A 21,252-nucleotide genomic window follows, 5' to 3' on the forward strand; every position below is an offset into this window, starting at 1 on the left:
AGTGGCTGTGTGTTAACAAAGCTACCTCTAGAGAATTTCTGAAAATCTCTGAGGATTTCAGAATCCACCCTGAGGATGGAACCTGAGAGTTCCAGAATCTGAGAAATCTTTCTTCCCACCTCTCTTGCCTGCCAGCTGTTATTTTCATTAAAGGTAAAGTACATTTAAACTGCACATCAAAGGCAGCTTGAGAGGGATAGAATATTCCAGAAGAGCCAGAGATGGCCTAAACTAACCAAGTGGAGAGAGATCTTACTCATATGGATTGCTTTGGTGAAGAGAGCAGAAGAGAGGGAAGAATTTGTGTGTATAATGTATAAAAAAAAGTATAAAAATGAATTCTTTTAGCATAAATTGGCAAAGACTACAGAGCTAAAGCTGTTTTAACAAATTGCACTTTGTTGACTTTTCAAAACAAAAGGCCTAGAATACCCATCTTAACTTATTGTGCCCTGTAAATTTATCTTGGTCAATGTATTGCAGAGTTGGAGCAAGGTTCTAGCAATGCCTTCTAAGTCGATGATTTTAGAGTATATAATTTTCTTCTGAGGTGACTAGAACAGTTTTCAGACTTTGCTTCATATAAGTCTTTGTACCACTTTAAAAAAAAGTCAGTAGTACCCAGGATCTGGATTATTTTAGCTTCCGGATTCCAGTGAGTATCCTGGAGAGAGGAAGATCTCAAAGCACAAGAGTGGAAGAAACGTGCCTAAATTTGCTTAGAAAGTACTGACAGCGCTAGGAGTTTCACCAGCATTTCCTGTGTCAAAAACAAGTTCTCACTTTGGTCTTCAATGGCAGTAAAATGGGGATCAGAAACTGTTACTGTTTGTTCAAAAGCAGAAGCTATAATCATTTCAGAGAAAGAGACAGCAAAATTGAAACTGAAACTCTCCTACCTGTCTGTAGCACCAGTGGTGTGTGTCTGTCTGCTGGGGGCTTCTGCTCCCTTGTTGCAAGTGAAATGATTAACCACAGAAGTGTCTTTCACTTCTGTTCTAAATTGGGACATATCTTACTGTTTTCTGTACCAACCAAGACATCTTATGGGCACCCAAAATAGCTCTTAGTGGCATTATGAAGTCTTGCTTCTTTCCCTTTCCACAGCATGTGTATTCACTGACATCACTTCGGAGAGCTTCAGTCTGATTTAATCATTAAACTAATCTGCACCATTAATCAAAATGCTCTGTGAGATGACCCAAACTCCAAAGCACAGAAGAGAACTGCATGACATGCAGATGTTTGCTTCTTTATTTTAAGCAATTCCATGACCTTCTTGGGATCCAGGATCAGATTTAAGAGAATTAATTAGCCCTAAAACAAACAAATTTTTATCAGCAGGTTTCATTCATTCCTCATAGTGTGGTAGGCCACCCAATATTCTATCAGACTTTAAAATTTCAAAGATAGTGACAGAAAAGAAATTAAAATAGAGGGAATTCTCATGGCATCATGAATGTTAGGAAATTATGTGGGGGAGGTGTTCACAGAGGAGGCAAAAAATTGCCAAGAGAGTAAGCAAATCAAGTACTTTTATACCTTTCTCAGACATTCTCCTTGCCTGAAATGCTATTTTCTTAATTTTAAGTGATCTCCTTATTCATCAAGGCTCAGTTCAAATATTTTTCCTGCCAGAAACTCTCTTATATCTGCCCCCAAACCTCAGATTTACTGGTTTCTTATTTGTGTTTCTGTAGATGCTTCTTAGTACATCATATTACAGATATTTATTTTTGTAGTTTTATCCTGTGATAGACTCTGAATTCCTTGAGGATATAAAACACATATCCTTTCAATTTTTGCAATATGCACATTATCTAGTATGTAGTAGATAATAAATCCTGTTGAAGAGAACCAATTTGGGAATAGGGAGTTGGTAGCTGAAAATGATCTAAAATGCCCCCTTCTTTCATTTTATCTCATTCCTCCATTTGTCTGCATATGTCTCTCACTGCTTAGATGATGCCTGATCAGGCCCTGCAACTATTAAGCCATCTTTCAAGTGTCAGACTCTCATTTCTAACAGTGCAACACAATTGTGTGTTATTTTAAATGTTTCAAACCTCTTTTGCATATATTACCTTATTTGGTTCTTACAAAAATTCTACAAGGTTCCAGATGAGAAAACTCAGACTTGACAGGCATCAGTGACTTGGACTAGAAACCAGGTCTGTTGAACACTGAGTGTAATTTCATTTGATCTAGAGCTTATTTTTAAGTTATTTTTGAAATAGTTTCAAACTTATAGAAAAGTTGCAAACTAGTGTGAAGAACACCTGTGTACTTCACCCAGATTCACCCATTGTTGTCATTTTGCTACGTTTATTCCTCTCTCATCTGTTTATCTACCTACCTACCTACCTATCTTATCTATCTATAATTTTATGAATCATATGAAAGTAAGTTGCAGGGACTTCCCCGGTGGTGCAGTGGTTAAGAATCCGCCTGCCAATGCAGGGGACACAGGTTTGAGCCTTGGTCCAGGAAGATCCCATATGCCAGGGAACAACAAAGCCCGTGCACCACAACTACTGAGCCTGTGCTCTAGAGCCCGCGAGCCACAACTACTGAAGCCCACGTGCCTAGAGCCCGTGCTCCGCAACAAGAGAAGCCCCCGAAATGAGAAGCCTGCGCACCGCAGTAAAGATTAGCCCCCGCTCGCCGCAACTAGAGAAAAACCTGCACGCAGCAACGAAGACCCAACGCAGCCAAAAATAAATAAATAAATAATCAAACAAATAAGTAATCAAATAAATAAATTAATTAAGCAATTAGTGCTCCTTTACCCCTAAATACATCAGTGTATATTTCTTAAGACAAGAATATTTATTTACATATCATACTAAAGTTGTCAAAATCAGAAAATTTAGCACTGATATACTACTTTAATTAACAGACTTATTAAAAGTTTGCAAATTTTCCTAATCACGTCTTTTATGACTTTTTTTCTGATTCAGGATTGAACAGAATCACTCATTGCATTTAATTTTTATATCTTTTGTGTCTCCTTTAATTTGGAAGTGCCCCCTCATTCTTTTTTTTTTATTTCATTATGATTTTTTTAAGAGTTCAGGGCATTTATTCTGTAGAATGTACCTTAATTTGGGTTTGTCTGATGTTTCCCCATGATTAGATCTAGGTTACACATTTTGGCAGATTTACTACATAAGAGTAATGCTGTTTCGTTCTCAGTGTATCACACCGGGAAATGCATGATGTCATCTTGTCCCATCATTGGTGATGTCTGCCATGCTTCTTTGCTTGATAAAGTTTTCTTTATAAAGTTACTATTTTTCCACTTCTATTTATGCACAGGGCTTTAAATTCTTTAAATTTCAAGTAGGGCTAATTGTTGTATAGGCAACTGGTGTGCCCCAATTCATAGCCTGGTGGGCCCCCTCTCACTCCAGCCATCACTAGGCAACCATCCTCAGCTAGGTGACAACTGACATCATGCTCTCACCTCTCGAGTAGAGCCTCATTGTTACTCTACACAGCAGCTGGGATGCCTGAGTCAAGTAACAGACCTGCCTCACGCACTGTGAGAGAGAGAGAATTAATGCCTGTGGGGCAACTCTTGATCAGTAAGAGACAGCCTCCAGTGGATTAATGCTACCCTCTTCTATCCCTTGGGTGTACAATTCTGAGCATCGTTAGAAGGTCCAAATGGATCATGTCCTGGTTGTTTGTGGTCACATCCAACTTGAGAACATTCCATGTACTGATTTTCTTTCTTCTTCCATTTTATTCTCCTCAGTCCTTCCATCCCTGTCCCTAGATAACTGTCCCTTATCCCAAATTTACAGAAGAAATATTGAAATAAAATTCACCTCAAAGAAGTTTCATGGAAATATGTGATTACATTATATAAACTCATAAAATAAGTTCAGAAACTTCAGAGCACACATACCTGTTTTTTTTTTTAAGTGTTTTAATTAGAGTTTTGCTTCTTTCTTAGGTGCTGACCTGTCCAGACCTTCCTTTTTAACCCAAACAAAACCACACCCTCTTCTACATTAATGCCAATCTATTAGGCTCTGATCGTGCCATTGGCACATCTCTCCAGTCCCAGTCTCTCCTCTGCCCACATTCCCTACCATTGTAGTGCCTTCCAAATTGTAATCCCTGAGGGAATTGCAAGAGAATGAGAAGGGTTTAGAGAATGTGATTGCTCTGCTCAACTGCACACACCTCTTCCTCCTCTTTCTCACGGTCCTATCCTTCAACTTTGCCTTTCCTTTCCACTAATTATTTTCACTTTGTCCTTGCTCCTTTGTTCCTGATAGGCAACTCATTCTCCTTGTGGAAAGAAAATAAAACAGAGGAAAGGTGAGACTATTACTTATTCCTGTGTAGTAGCAGAACAGAACGGAACAGAAGGCTCTGTGTGAGTGTGTTTCCTAGAAGAAAACAGCACCATGATTAAGCACCCAGTAAATAATTTGAGATGCTGATTAAATCAAGGAAAATGTCTGGATAGGTTTGTGGAATGACAAGTTTTGAGAACTGGAGAATTCTCTATCTTAGACATTAGGAAGCCCGACAATTGTTTCCAGTTCAATTCTATGACATTGTTCAAACTTTAAAACCTCCATAATCAATTTCCTCTTCTTTTAATTAAAAGATACAGTAGTTGTCTTTAGTTATCATGGAATTGAATAGAAATCTCAGATAATGAGATACATAATATAATTTTAACATGTTTTTAGGTGATGCAAGACTAATCCTCAATATCGTTTAATCAATTTCTTCTTCTTTGCCCCTACAATCATGCAGGTATGTGGCCTACTTTCTTTTTGCACTGGTTGTGTTATATTCTGTCACATCTTTCTTAAGATATTAAGGCTAGACTATAGGCCTGGAGCAAACTTTGCCCTTGGATAGTTGACAGGCATTGTAATTTAATTCAGTTGGTATTTTGGGCCTAAACTCTCAGAGCTGGAAGAGATCACAGAGAATCTTTCATCCAGCCTTCACCTGGTGTAGGAAACATATCTTCATCCACAGCTTACCTAACAAGTGGCTTTTTAGTATAATAATTCCAACCACTGGATGGAATTTTAAGGAGTACACAAGTATTTTGTTGCAAAGTTATTACTGTAACTACATTTTCTTTACTCACACTGCGTTTGAAAGTATGTGTTGTCGGTCATAAACCAAGATGAAACAATAACGCTATGTAATGAAATTTTGTGGTTTGAGTCATCTTGCCAGTTATAGAGGTGAACATGGAGCAATTCAGCCACTTTCTTCCTGCAGAGATAAGGCATGTTTTTGAGGACTGTGCCAAGGACGGGAGAATAAGTGGTCTATGGTACACAGTATCCAAGTAAGCTAACCTGCCAAGGCTTTATTGGTAATTACTGGCCTTACAATTATAATACATGGCTGCTACAGAATAAAAGGAAGGTGGCAATTTATGCAACAGATCATTGTTTCATAGTCAGCACTAAAGAAGGGTGGCACTAAGCAGTAGAATTTTTTTAAACCTTTGAGGTAAAGTAGTAAAGATAGTATTAATAGACTAAGACTAAAAGAGCAATGTCCTAATTATGGTCCCTTTTTCTTTTCTGTTCTTTTTTTTTTTTTTTTTATGCGGCTCGTGGGTTCTTAGTTCCCCAACCAGGGATTGAACCCGGGCGATCTGCAGTGAAAGCACAGAGTCCTAACCACTGGATCGCCAGGGAATTCCTATGGTCCCTTTTTTTTATCCTTTCTTAAAGATGATTTCTACTGCTGGTGAAGGACTAGAAAGAAAAAAAGTTAGGGTTAGGCTAGTAATACAGGGAACAGTAATTGTTTGGTTAAGATCAAAGAATCTTCCAAAATCTTGTTTGCTCAGAGTACCAGAAGTCAGATATTTTTCTACTGGAAGCAATAGGGACTAGGTAGCTCAAAAAAATGAGAAGAAAAGTACTTAATACCACTTAATGTACTAGGCTAAACTGTACTGCCTAATTTCATAGTATTTCAGTTTTTCAGAGGATCGTAATATTCAACAAATAGGCTGATATTTTCTCTGCAAGGGCCCAACCAAGTGGTCATCCAACCTGTGAGTGAAAGTCACAGAAAATCAGATTAGGAATCCAAAGAAAGAATGATAGGACAGAAAATGGATGAACATGAATGCTCCATCTGTAGAGAGATTCAGATTCAGGCTTCATGTCTAAGCAAGACATCTGCTTCTCTCCACCATTTGTTTGTGATAACTTTCTTGTCCTTACTTGAACTATGCTTGCTCTTTGACCTCATGACCCCAAGTGCTTTGAGTCCTCCATATTCTCCTAATCAATCAGCCCCTTCCGTCTTCCCATTTTCCCCCTTCCAGCCCCAGACACTGGTGTCCACCACTTAAATCATGCTTTCAATATTACTTTCAACTCTAATACAGCCATTCTCTTTCTTTGGCCTTTGAACTGAGCAGCTGAGAGTTCCTGGAGAAAAATTACACAGCTGTGACCACTGATGTCACTATATATTGCTGCTTTCTGACTACAGTTGTGTCCTCATTTATAGTCAATATGTCTGATCAACTGACAGTGTTATTCTAAATCTTCCCTTTCCTCTCAAATCCCCTTTTTGCCACCAAGTTTTCTCAGATTCAGCAGATGACTGTTCTGCCATTTCCCCAAGAAAAACCAAGGACATGAAGTGAGGATTGTATCTACCTCTCCCTCTTCCTTACAAACTTATTGACATCTGTACCTCCCCTTCCTGGTGGAAGAGGTGCCCAAGTAAAGTGCATTTTCAACCTGTGGCTTGGACTCCGTCCCTTCCTACCTACACAATGAGTTCATTATATCAATCATCTCCCCTCTCCTCCTTTACCTTAGAAAACAAAGAGAACAATGTTTTATCTCATCAAAAACAAAACAAAAAACAAGTCTACTGTATCAGTTTGGGCTTTTTAACTTTAAGCAAAAGAAACAAAATCAGAATAATTTACAGAAGAAGTACAATTCATTGGAAAAATACTGATGTAACTCATAGCCTAGAAGAAGATGCTAAACAACCAAGCCTCCTGAGGGCAGAAAGTTCAGGATCATAGAAAATGGAACTGTGGACCTTTGTGGTCACACATATTTGCAAACTCAGGTCCAACCACTGTGCATCACCACTCAAGATTCAACTCCTAAGAAGGAATCATTTGACTGGCCTAGCACACCAGAGGAGACATTCTTGATACTTTCACTTCTGACTTCCACACGGCACAGTTAACTAGACATTGTTTGCCCTTATCTTGCTTGATTTCTCTGTAGCACTTGACATGGATGAACATTTTCTCCTTCCTAAGTTCTTCTCTTTCTTTGATTTCTGTGACACTGTTCTCATCACTACAAAAAAAAAAAGAAAAAGTTGACACTATTTTTAGTTTCCATTGTAGATACCTTTTCTTCTGCTTAAGCATTAAATATTGGCTTTCCCATGGCCCTGTGGTCTTCTCTTCTCAGATGTATGGCTTCAACTTCCATTGCTGTCATGTCCCAAACCACACCACATATCAGAATTTCTCTTGGGTCTTAGACTGAATTCCACACTTGAATATCCAATAAAATTCAGCGTATCTAAAAGAGAACCTTCTTTTCCCCAGATCTGCTCTATTTTGGTGAATGGCACATCTCTAATCAGTCTCCCAATCCACTTCCCAGGAGTCTTCCCAGGTCACTCTGACACCTAACACTCACCAGTCACCAAGCACTCATGAAACCCCGTGTCATTTACTTCCTAAATATTTCTTGTCCTCCTCTTTCTCTGACTTATAACCATGCTTTTGATTAGGATCTTCATACTTTCTCACTTAGATTGCCACATCAGCTTCCTCAAGACTAGTTTCCTTCCACATCACACTCCATTTTTCACAGAGTGATCTTTCTAAAATGCTAATCTAATCTGCAAGTTTGGATTTAGTCCATTTATCTTTCAGGATAAACTTCAAAGCTTATCCCACACATTCTGTCTTTGGCCACTTTCTAAGTCTTGCTTGATGACCAGTTTCTTACCTCTTTATTATGAAACAATCAAGCTTCCTTTTGGAGGGACTAGAGTTGTTTTGTAACCTTGCCTGCATGTAAGAAATTCTTGAGGGCATTTTAACAATTTAAATCTGCATTTAACATGTGCATTTTAACAATTTAAATTTGCATTTAACATGTGCAGATTCTTGGCCTGGCCCTAAACTTATTGAATTGGAATCTCCAGGGGTAGACTTCTGGTATCACTACTGATTCTTAAGATGGGGTCAGTTTATGAAATACTATCTGAATGTTTCTAGGCAGTCCTTTTGCTTATGTTGTTTCTTTGTTCTGCAATACCATTCCTTCTTGTCCTTCAGAATTTTATTTAGTGTCTCTTAACAGGTGACCCTCATTTTGACTTAGATGCTCCTTTTCTGTGCTCCTGTACCACCTAAACCAATCTCTGTCATAGTACCCAGCACACAGATAAACAATATTTGATTGACGTTTTTTAATACAACTGGTCTAAGAACTCATTGTTTGTTTTTCCCAGCACATAAGAAGCAAATAGTAGGCATTTGACAAAAATTGCTTTGATATGTAAAAATGAATAAGAAGCTCAATCTGTGTTTTGTTGTTATGAATTTTTTTCTGTTGCTTTATCTCTTTTTTTATTGACGCACTTTTAAAATTTATTTATTTATTTATTTATTTATGGCTGCGTTGGGTCTTCATTGCTGCTTGCAGGCTTTCTCTAGTTGCAGCGAGTGGGGGCTATTACTCTTCGTTGGGGTGCGCGGTCTTCTCACTGTGGTGGTTTTCTTGTTGAGGAGCACAGGCTCTAGGCATGTGGGCCTCAGTAGTTGCGGCATGTGGCTCAGTAGTTGTGGCTCGCGGGCTCTAGAGTGCAGGCTCAGTAGTTGTGGCACATGGGCTTAGTTGCTCTGCGACATGTGGGATCTTCCCGGACCAGGGCTCGAACCTGTGTCCGCTGCATTGGCAGGTGGATTCTTAACCATTGTGCCACCAGGGAAGTCCCTGTTGCTTTATCTGTAAAGGTAGGCATAAGATGAACACTGTACAGCTTCTTTAAAATACCCTTATTACTCTGATTCCATTAGAATAACATTGTAGAAAAATATTTTTTGATATGTGAAAATATTATAATATATTGCTATAGGAAAATTGGCTAAGAGAATATACGTATAATAGAAACTTTTTTGTTAAAAAAACAAATTAAGTAAAAAATGTATACATATATATAAAACATACTGGGAAGATATTCAATTACTTTTATTACTCTTATCTTTGGGCCATGAAATAATGAGTGATTTTTATCTGCTTCCATCAGAAGTACATGAATTTTGTAATTAAAAATATGATAGGGACTTCCCTGGTGGTCCAGTGGTTAAGACTTTGCCTTCTAACTCAGGGGGTGCGGGTTCGATCCCTGGTCAGGGAGCTAAGATCTCACATGCCTAGCGGCCCAAAAAGCAAACAAAACAGAAACAATATTGTAACAAATTTAATAAAGACTTTTAAAAAATATGATAAAAAGAGCAAATAAGCACTGTCTTCCCCAATCTACTTTGAAGATAGCGTGCATTTGTGCACACACACACACACATACACACAAATGCACCCCAAAAGAAAAAAAGAAACGTTTGGGTCCTTTGAGACGTGACTATTCTATAGAAAGCCAAAAACTATTCAGAGAAAACAAAGTACTGAACTGATAAGGGAGGCTCAGGAATACATTGAATATGCAACTCTCATCAAAAATAATTATCTATTGGACTTCCTTGGTGGCGCAGGGGACGCAGGTTCGTGCCCCGGTCCGGAAAGATCCCACATGCCGCGGAGCGACTGGGCCCATGAGTCATGGCCGCTGAGCCTGCACGTCCGGAGCCTGTGCCCCGCAACGGGAGAGGCCACAACAGTGAGAGGCCCGCGTACTGCCAAAAAAAAAAAAAAATTATCTATTAACTAGAAAAAAGAGACAGGTATGTTTTAAACTTATTCAAAATACACAATTCTTTGGGATTTGTGAGTAGACAGGACTCAGTCAGAAGAAAGAGAAACTTTCTCGTGGGAGACTTATTTCCTCAAGCGAGGATTTGGGATTCTTGAGGATTATAAACCAGTTAAATACATGATGTTCTTCCTTAGGGCAATTTAGTCAACAGTACAATTAACATCATCAGCTGCCACAAGGAAGCAGTTTTCTGGAAGTAGATTAAAATAGGAAAAAGGAAGGGTCTAAAAAAAGATTCAAGTTGAATAAAGTTTGTTATCTACCTTCAAGCCTGTGATCTTGGAAGACTTTTCTGTATTTCTTGAAATAGTGCTTTATGTTCGTTAATTTTCCTTAAATATTTCTGCAAATGTTAGTAATTAAAATTTACTCTTTGAGGGAAAAAATGTTTTAATAAAATGTGAATAGTTGAATGGCCTGTGAGCCACTCCTGTTCTTTCTTAGCTATGGAGAGAAAAGCTCAAGGACATGGTCGTATCTCAAAGCACCACCCTTCACTGGTGGAAGCAACAAGAATGGCAGATATTGACCTAGCTGGTCTTATCAACCCTAACTGCAAATTTAACTCATAATCCCATATATAAAATTATAAATTAATTTATATTAATATTATATTAATATATTATATTAAATTAATATAAATTAATTTTGGCTGGAATAATGAACCTTAAAAGCTATGTGTTACTTTAATTAGAAATTCCAGGAGCACTTGAAATACATTCAAACATAAAGTTAATATCTAAAAGCATGTACAAATTTAGTGTAAATAAATTTTCTTGTTACATAATTTTTTTTCATTGTGTATTTCGATGCTATTATTTTAAGTAAGGGTTCCTGGCAAAGTTAAAATGAATATTGATGTTTAGACAATTTTTCAGGAGTAGGTCTATTACATAAAATGGGGCAAAAAAATCATATTTAAATACCATGTTAATTAGCTTCAAATTAAAGTAAAATATATATTGTTTAGTTGTATAAACTACTTCATGCACAAATGATTAATAGAAAATATTGAAATCTGTAATGCTCTAACAAATTATGACTAGGGAATCTTAAATCAAGTCATCACTTGACCAGAAAGGTTTAACATCTGGCCTTTGATTTTTAAAAATATGTTGCTTACTCTGCAAGTGTCAAGTCCTAAATGATCTAATAGTAATCAGCTTCTTTCTCCTTCTATGCTTCCACAAAGCTGAGTTATTTTGACAAGATTCAATAACAGGAATGCTTCTTTTTTAAGTTGATTTTTCTCTCTTTTTAAAAAATTAATTAATTTATTTACTTTGGCTGCGTTGGGTCTTCATTGCTGCACGCGGGCTTTCTCTAGTTGCGGCGAGCGGGGCCTTCTCTTCACTGCAGTGTGCGGGCTTCTCATCGTGGTGGCTTCTCTTGTTGTGAATCATGGGTTCTAGGTGTGCAGGCTTCAATAGTTGTGGCACATGGGCTCAGTAGTTGTGGCGCACGGACTCTAGAGCTCAGGCTCAGTAGTTGTGGCACACGGGCTTAGTTGCTGTGCAGCATGTGGGATCTTCCCGGACCAGGGTTCGAACCTATGTCCCGTACATATTGACAGGCAGATTCTTAACCATCGTGCCACCAGGGAAGTCCCAGAAATGCTTTTTTTTTTTTTTAAATAAAGTTATTTATTTACTTTTGGCTGCATTGGGTCTTTGTTGCTGTGCACGGGCTTTCTCTAGTTGTGGCGAGTGGGGGCTACTCTTTGTTGCGGGGCATGGGCTTCTCATTGTGGTGGCTTCTCTTCTTTGCGGAGCACGGGCTCTAGGCGCACGGGCTTCGGTAGTTATGGCTTGCAGGCTCTAGAGCGCAGGCTCAGTAGTTGTGGCGCATGGGCTTAGTTGCTTTGCGGCACGTGGGATCTTTCCAGACCAGGGCTCGAACCTGTGTCCCCTGTGTTGGCAGGGAGATTCTTAACCACTGTGCCACCAGGGAAGCCCAGGAATGCTTTTTGAATAAAAGACCTGAGAAATTTTTCTTGGCCTTATTGAGAATTAGCATATAAATGGCAAGCAATGATTTATGTTCAATTAATTAATTAGAACCTGAGGTCCTATAAAACATCCTTTGTTTTTTCACTTTGGTGGGAATTATAGGTTTAACATGTCTTAGGATTAACTTCAAAGAACTAGCATAAATATACTTTTGATGTTAAAAAGATAATCAGAATCTATTTTAGGGAGTGTGATATGCTTTGTGGGTAAAATAAAAAGGCAAGGAATTGATAACTAAACTAGTTGAAGTTAAACTAAGCACTAAAATTTGAATTGAAAATAGATATCCAAATGTTAATTTTATATATAAAAAGACTAAATGAAAAAATAATTAACCATTTTCTGAAAATTCCTTTAACTTAAATTAGACAAAAACTGAAGTTTTATGGTCTTGAGTTTTGTCTCTACAAATGTAAGCTCCTTGAGAACAATGCCCTGTCCGGTCAACCATTGCTTTTGCACTCAGCCCAGTGTTTACATAGATGGGTACCTGAAATTACTCTCTATCGCTGTCCTTTAGACCCTATTTCAAGCTGACATAAGCTACATTGCTCCTTCACAATTCAGTTCCTTTGGTGGTTAGGTAGTTAACAACTTCCACTTGTTAGATGGAGGTGAAGACCATGGGTCTCTTTTTCCTCAACCTAGGTATGAGGTGATACATTACAACGTGAGAAATCGAGCAAGCTTCAGACTGAATTTTGAAAGTCAGCAAGCATTTATTAGCATGTAAACACCAACACAGTCATCCCTCCTCTCAGTATTCTCAGTGAAGTCCAGCTGCCTTTTTGGGTCTCTGACAAGCAACTTGTGTGGAAGGTTTACTCAAGGCAGATGGAATAATATTATAGCAACTGAATTCAGGACCAGTGTGCCTGCAAAATATTTCTAGCCAGTCCGTGTACATTGAACACCAATTATCTCACTAATACAAGATAATTGCTAACATCCATTATGTCAATTAATAAATACTTTGGTGGCTAGAGATAAAGATAGTTGAAGCTAGAAGCAGGTACTTTGAAGGGCTTTTGAGTAGTCATCCAAATGATAACTATCCCTGGTATATGTATTCTGCTTTTAGTTTGTAGATTAAAGCTAATGTGTACATATATATCACACTGCCTATGGTGATGTGTTTTAAGTTAAATATTAAATAGAACATTCCATTCCTAACATTCAATATGTTTTTTTAAAAAATAAAAACATCTTACATAGCCAAAAATGACATTATCACACCTAAAAAAATTAATGATTTATTAATGTCACTTAATACTCAGTTCATACATATTGTCTGCTTATAAGCGGTCTATTTGAATCAAGATTCAATCCAAAAACATCTTATTAAATCCCTTGAGTCTCTTTTGTTCTTCCATAGTACTATTTTGCAATGACATTCTGACTTACTGAAGTTCTCCCAGTTGTTTTTTAGAATGTCTTGTATTGTTTGATCCCTTTCATATGCTGGTGTTTTACCTGTTCCTTCGCCTCCAGTAATCTCTGTAATCTAGGAGTCAAAACTAAAGGCTTTATAAAGTTTAAGTTACATGTTTTTGCCAAAGTTAGAATCATAGGTCATGTTGCATCACACTGGGAGTCACAAATGTCTGGTAGTCCCACCAGTGGTGATAAAATTTGGCCATAGGATTGAAGGGTTTGAAAGTCTGATTCTTCCATTGCAAAGGTATGTTTCTCAGCTTGTGATCAAATTTTTATTTTTGGCTGGAACTGGTGAATATCCAGGTTACCAACAGCCATATGCCTAATCCTTTTAGCACCAATTGATAAGTCTTGGCTGATTCAATAATCTCATTAGGGCTTGCAAAGCACGTATAGTTGTAATTCTATCATTTATTTCACAGTTCTTAGCTGACTTTCTTCTGTCAAGTAGACTCTCTCTCTTTCAGCTAAGGCTATTTATATTATTCTAGATGACATATCCTTCTGGAAAGGTGGAAGAAATGTTAACTCATTTCTTTGCCTCTAAAATTTGGAGGTAATTTACTGAGCAGATATCTGTCTCCAGGACTCTAATTGACCCTGCACAACATGGCTGCTTTCTAATGCATAGTCTATTAATTTTTAAAAATAAATCCCATTGTGCTTGTGCCGAAATGGCTTTCTGGGAACAATTATTGTGGTGTATTGCATTTCCTATTTGTTTTTTGTGGTTATGTAAAGTTCCCTTAGTGTCCGAAGATGTAGTAATCACTGCTGTTACTCTATTCATTATATTTGCTTGTAGAGATTACTTGATTCATTTCCTGCCAGGGTATTCCCATGATGTTCCATGATTTCTGTTGTGTTCTGATTATTTCATTTATAACATTTATTTGGTGCTGAATGGGTTCCCACATATATCCAACGCTGATATCCTCTTACTTCCTGTTCCACCATCACTAACACTCTCCTTGGGTATCTAAACAGATCATGGAACTGTCTTGTAGGGGGCTTCAGAAACAAGTTATATGGCCAATATTTGTTAAATGATAAAAACCAAAGATCTAGCACATCAGACAGGAAATCATCTCTTGAAAATTTTAATTATTTGTAAGACTGAATTAGATTTGACAATACCTGGATTTGTCATTATAGGATCCCACTAGTTTCTCTTCTGGTATTGGGCTGAAAACTGAAATAATTTGATACACTACTTAGGCCAGTGAAACACATGACATAGAGCGTGGTTTGAGAGATAAGGGGCCCTGTGAAAGAAAGCTGCCTTGCTCTCCATCTTGAAGAATTTTAAAATAAATTATAGACAATGTAACAAAACCTCTAAGAGAGCAGGGACCACTGTTGAATTCCCAGAGTGAAGCGGCACATGTAATATAAATTGAACAAATCTTTGTTGAATGGATTAATTTCAACTCACTTATTTCTGTGGGAATTAAAGATCCTCTAAAGCATCACAGATGAGAGCTGGAAAAATCATTTTGTTGAGATATTCTCTCTTGACTGAGATTCTATATTATATTCTATAGGAAAGTGCACCAAAGTTCTTTTGCCTTTCCTGAAAGTGTTTATTACCCTCCAATATCCATTTCTTACTGATATTATTGCTAAACTTCAAGGTCATTTCAGAAATATTCGGCAGTACAATGAAGACACTACGTGAAGAAAACGGCCCCATTTCTATCATGCCTCAGGTTCTGTTTCCCATGTTGACACACCTAAAAACTCAGATATATAATTTTTCCTAATTGCCTAGACATATTTAATCATGTATACTCACTAAATCTAAATGAAAGAATAATGAACCATTTTCTGAAAATTCCTTTAACTTAAATTAGACAAGAACTGAAGTTTTATGGTCTTAAGTTTTGTCTCTACATAATGTAAGCTAGAGGGAGCTGATGTATCAAGAACGATGTCAATAGAAATATACCTGCCAAAGGGACAGAGCATTATTGATTAGTCAATGTGGTTCCTCTTCTCCCTTCCCCCACAAAAATCTACAGAAGGGTTGTCAGGAGCAGGGAATTAGATAATTTTAATGACTGTACCACCATAGCTGGTACCTGAAATATCCATTTCCATTATGGTGGTTTAACTGCCAAATTAACACAAAGTCTATGCTTGTCAGACTCCTCTGTCCTCTAGAAACCCAGCACCAGTCAAATTAAGCTCTTCAAATTCCCCTTTCACACATAACAAGCAGACTACTCCATTCTTGTTTACATATTCTTTAAAAAGAAAAAAGTTATTGTCCATAAAATTGATTGGGTTTAAGCCTCCCAGTTATGACCATAACCTAATCACTTAATCCTATTACTACTCTGAGCTTCTACCTAGGTCACTTTATTTGAGTTTTAGTTCTCTACCAAAAGATGTCTGATCTTATCCTTTACTTTCCCCCTCCTGCTATATATATATTGTTGGGGGGAGGGAGGGAGACATGCTGTTTTCCTCATCATTTCATTTTGAAAATTTTCAAAATTACCACACAGTTAAAAGAGTAGTACAATGAATATTTGTGAGTCTCTTACTTAGATTTATCAATTGTTAATAGTTTGCCAAATTAGCTTTTATCTTTTTTCTCTCTCAAATTTTTCTTTCTCTCTGGTTTAATACTATGGATTATGAAATTTTTCAATGCATAGTAATTCATTAGCAGTATTATTATTTTGATGTCAAATTGTCCCATATTTACTAGAGGGAGTCCCTACAGACTATCTCCTTTATGCTTTTGACATGATCATATTTATGCACTATATTTTAATTCCTCTTGACTTCATGTCTTAGAAGATTTAACCTTCAGGTTTGGTGCTATTTTGCTATGTCCCTTATGCATCTCCTACCAATATGAATGATTTAGTAATTTGAAATAATTACTTGGTCTGTTCAATGTCTTTAGGGCAAGATTTATATGTATGCATAAGTTGATATTTTTATATTCCATGGTAAATCATGTTTTTCTTACGAAAAATTCTTCCTATTAAGTTCAAAGACTAATGCTGAAGATGGCAATGGGAATAATGGACCTTAAATTGACATTTGCTTCTTGGTATAACTTTATCTGCAACATTTTATTCAACACCCCTTTTTAGTGTTGAGTGTTGTGATATTTTTTCTTATGGATTTTTAAATTAGATGATATGACATTTAGTGTACTTTCAGAATTCTGAATCTAGCTAGAGGTTTAAAAAATCAAAATACCACAGGGATTTTCAGATGAACAATCCAGTATTGTTCAGAAATGTTAAATTATAGGACTTTCTTAAAGAATTTTCCTGGTGGCCTTTCCGCCAGAACCACTATCTTCCAGTAATTTGCCCAAATGACCAACACAAAGGGAAAGAGAAGGGGCACCTGGAATATGTTCTCTAGGCCTTTTAGAAAACATGGAGTTGTTCCTTTGGCCACATACATGCGCATCTACAAGCAAGGTGATATTGTAGATATCAAGGGAATGGACACTGTTCAAAAGGAATGCCCCACAAATGTTACCATGCAAAACTGGAAGACTCTACAGTGTTACCCAGTGTGTGGTTGGCATCATTGTAAACAAACAAATTAAGGACAAGATTCTTGCCAAGAGAGTTAATGTGCATATCCAGCATATTAAGTACTCTAAGAGCCGAGATAGCTCCTGAAAAGTGTGAAGGAAAATGATCAGAAGAAGAAGGAAGCCAAAGAGAAAAGTACTTGGGTTCAACTGAAGCACCAGCCTGCTCCACCCAGAGAAGCACACTTCGTGAGAACCAAGGAAAGGAGCCTGACCTGTTAGAACCCATTCCCTATGAATGCATGGCATGATGGGTGTAAAGAAAATAAAAGATCTAGACTGTAAAAAAAAAAAAGAAAAAGAATTTTCCTGGTGAAAGAATACTTTAAAATGCATACAATGTCCAGTGCTGACCATTTTTTATAGAACAGCTTGCTATGCATCACCACTCAAAAAACTATGACTTCTTTAGTTCTTTCTAAATATTTTTATATGTGTCATTAATGTTTTCACTTTAAAATGGAGAAAAATATTTTCCAGACCTGGGTTATTCTCATGACATAAAGAGGTTTTAAAGTCTTTCATTTCACAGAATATTGTTTATTTCATAAAGCAAGATTTAGCTAAAATGTACACTGTTACTCTGAAGATTTAAGTACAATTTCCCAAGGTATCCAGTCAGTCACTTGCTCCAAAATGGCCCTGGGGGGATAAAGAAGCTTTATTTCTAGTCCCAGCTCTTGCCTTAGTTAACCAATTCTGTTGTTACTTTAGGCAAATTATTTGACCTCTTTGGGTTTACTTTCTCCACATGAAAAAAAAAAGAGAGTTTGACTAGATGATTTCTAGAATCATTTCCAATTCTAAATTTCTGTGAATCTTTGGTAACAGATTTAAATTTCAATATCTGAAGAAAGTACTAAGAGAAGTACTTCCTTTTATCTGCAAATTCACCTGCAATAATCTTTTGCTAGAGATGGAGATAAGAGGTGGACTATAGGATAGATATAATGCACTCTGCTAGCTCTTTCCTTACACATATTTTACAAACACGAAGTATTGCATATGCATAGCCTTTCTATGCTAAATGGTACATACTTTGGTAAAAATGTAGGTGAGAGGACAGTTGAGACATCAGGCAACAGCTCTTTCTTCCCTTCCAAATTTTTAAAATGCATTAATGCTAGTTCACAGTACTCTCCCACATGGGAGCAATATTAGGACAAATGTGTTCATCTGAAGGACATTGGAGGTTCTGTATCTCTGAGTAACATCTCTCCAACCCTATCTCTCTGCCCCTCAAGTTTTACCACATCCAATTATTTTCTAAAACATGGTAAAGGAGTCAATACGTTAATGACAATAAGCTATCTCCTTGGAGCAGTGGCTTATCTGCCTTCAAATAAATGACTGGAGAAAATTTGTTCAATTCAAAGAAGCAATATTTCTTACACACTTTCTAGAAAATATTTCTCAAAATGTTCTAATTTAGACATCCACTTACTGCTGGCTTAATGATCAAAAAGATTTAGAGAGCCCAAAGCATTTTGAAGTTGAAGTGATTTAAGTGCCTGTACTGCTACATCCCTTGTTCTTAAATGTGTTCACTCAACTTGCTGAATTTATAGTACCAATTTTTGAGAAGAACAATGTTTCTGCCTCCCCTAAGAAATTCCTCAAATTCCTTACAGTGACAATCAAAAGGAAATCTGAGTTGCACTTTGTGAGACACTTCTTACATACTCAGCAGCAGTAAAAGTTTTTACTGTCAGGTTTCAGAAAGAAAATTACAAATTTTCCTTATTTCTTCAACCTTTAAAAACATAGTAAGTGCTACACTAGATAAAAAACAAACAAAACCCCACAACTAACTACAGATGGAGTGCCTATGGCGTGAGCTTTATGATCAAACAGACCTGGATTCAAATATCAGCTCAGACATTTGCTAGCTCTCTGATTTGGGTTATTACCCTTAAGGAATATGAATCTCAGTTTTTCATCTGTAAAGTGGGACCCAATGTTTAGTGTTATAAGTTTTAAATGAGATAATGCGTATAATATACTTAGGATAGTCCTTGGAACATATGAAATGCTAGCCATTATTAACTGGTTGCTAACCTTTTAATTTTATTTCTAAAAGTTGAGGAGTATTTTAAAAATGTGATTAAAATACCACTATAACTCCTCAAAGAAATTGATTCCTTGCTATCATGAAATGCCCAATCAGTGTTCACATTCCCCTAGTAGGTTTATCCAAATTAGGATCTAAACAAAAGGCACACATTAAATTTGGTTGACATTTTCCTTTACAGTCTTTAATCTATTGACTTCTTTCCCTCTTTTTTTTCATGCTTTTCATTTGTTGAAGAAATTGGATCACTAGTTCTGTAGTATTTCTCACATTCTTGCTTGTCTGGTTATATCTGCCATAGTGTTATTGAAAATGATAACTTAAAAAAAATCAGAATTTAAAACTTAACACTTACTGAAATTAGATAGTTAATTAGCTAGAATCAACCAGACTGTAAATTCCATGAGGTCATTATTTTTATTACTCTTTTGCATCCTTATGGGGCCTGATGATACAGTGTTAGGCAAATAATAAATACTTTTTATTTGATCAATTGCTGAGAGTAACAATCCTTCATTTGACTCATATGTTAACAGTTATGTTAGAGATGAAGTAAGAATTGGGAATTTAAGAATTAAGTCCTGCATTGCCATAATTTTGCTCCTTTTTAAAAAAATTTTTTTTCAAGTTTTTAAAATAAATTTATTAATTTTATTTATTTTTGGCTGCATTGGGTCTTTGTTGCTGTGTGCAGGCTTTCTCTAGTTGTGGCGAGTGGGAGCTACTCTTCGTAGCGGTGCGTGGGCTTCTCATTGCAGTGGTTTCTCTTGTTGGGGACCACAGGCTCTAGGCGTATGGGCTTCAGTAGTTGTGGCTCGCAGGCTTAGTTGCTCCGCAGCATGTGGGATCTTCCCGGACCAGGGCTCGAACCCGTGTCCCCTGCGCCACCAGGGAAGTCCAAATTTCGCTCTTTGACACTGAAAAAAATCATTAAATATTTCTGAGCCTCACCTTACCAGTCTATAAAAGAGGGATGTTCTGCCTCATCGATCTGCCCTGGGAATGAGAAAATGCATGAGTGATAATATAGATGCTGGTAAAAAATAAGCGTTATTCTTGTTGAATAAAAAGCATCAACACTGATATTTAATTTTAACATCAGCAGTTGAGTAAAAGGCTGAATGAACTTGCTGATTGAAAAACCAACCTTATATTTAAAAAATGGAAAATGGTTTTTCCTACTCAGTTTCCATTTCTCTCTTGGCTATTATCTTGCAGTTTTGCATGCCATATTATAATTGGAGAACGAACTTTCTCCTGGTTCTCTCACCAAGTGAAAATCCAGTTTAAATAATGATTGGCTTAGGTGGCAAATGAGACAAGAGACTTCGGTTTGTAGGCTCAGAGCTCCTGATTACGGCTGCCTTAGACCTCCTCTGAAAGCAATGAGGACGAGTCTCAGGTCCAAAAAGGGCAATTGAAGAATCATCAACTAATTTTTAATAAATGGCAACTTAAAATGGAATATCCATAAAAATAAATATGAATGCATGTGAATACAAATGTCATTTTAAAAAGTGTCATTCCAATGAACAGTAGACAAATTTGCAAGGAGGGCCATTTAAAGTAAAAACAATGTCTTAATTTCAGTTTTATCAAAGGCTCAACAAGTACCGAATGTCTGGGCACCTAATGTGTTTAATGGTTTAGAAAACAGCTTTAGAATTCTATTTAGGATTTATTTATGAAAATGTTAATTTACAATTAAGATACATACTGTGCTGGGAAAACTACAGTGAATAGCCAGGAAAGGGCATTGTTTCAGAGTTGCAGGAATATTGAACATACCAGACCAACTCTGCTTGTAGATTTAACTGGAGGTTTACATCTCTCTACTCTTTTTGGTTTGGATTGAAGGTCTTTTTAGTAAAGGAAAACTGAGCCATGCTTACATATACAAATAAGCCAGAGCAGTGGTTGTCATCTCAGGGAGACTATTTAAAAATACTAACATCTAGGGTTCACCCAAGGTCAACTACAAATCAGAATTTCTGGAGGTGTGGCCTAGGTATTTATGGCTGCTAGGCCAAAAAGCTAGAATTGGCTCCTTTTAATTTTGTCCTCAGTTAAAAAGGGGAATCTGGTGATAAAATTAATTTTAGGAAAGCATATCACATATGAAAATTACAGTAGGTCAGGAAGGAAAGTAAATGAGGTAGCTGTTATATTTGTGC

At 36.9% G+C, this 21,252-nt stretch overlaps 1 pseudogene; it reads left to right on the forward strand.

Annotated features, from left to right (window-relative positions):
• The first annotated feature begins 16,776 nt into the window (after window positions 1-16,776).
• LOC114891812 lies at window positions 16,777-17,258 on the forward strand (annotated as a pseudogene).
• The last annotated feature ends 3,994 nt before the right edge of the window (window positions 17,259-21,252 follow it).

The sequence above is a fragment of the Monodon monoceros genome, unplaced genomic scaffold, assembly GCF_005190385.1.
Source record: "Monodon monoceros isolate NGI ecotype Baffin Bay Population unplaced genomic scaffold, NGI_Narwhal_1 Super_Scaffold_12, whole genome shotgun sequence".
NCBI lineage: Eukaryota > Metazoa > Chordata > Mammalia > Artiodactyla > Monodontidae > Monodon > Monodon monoceros.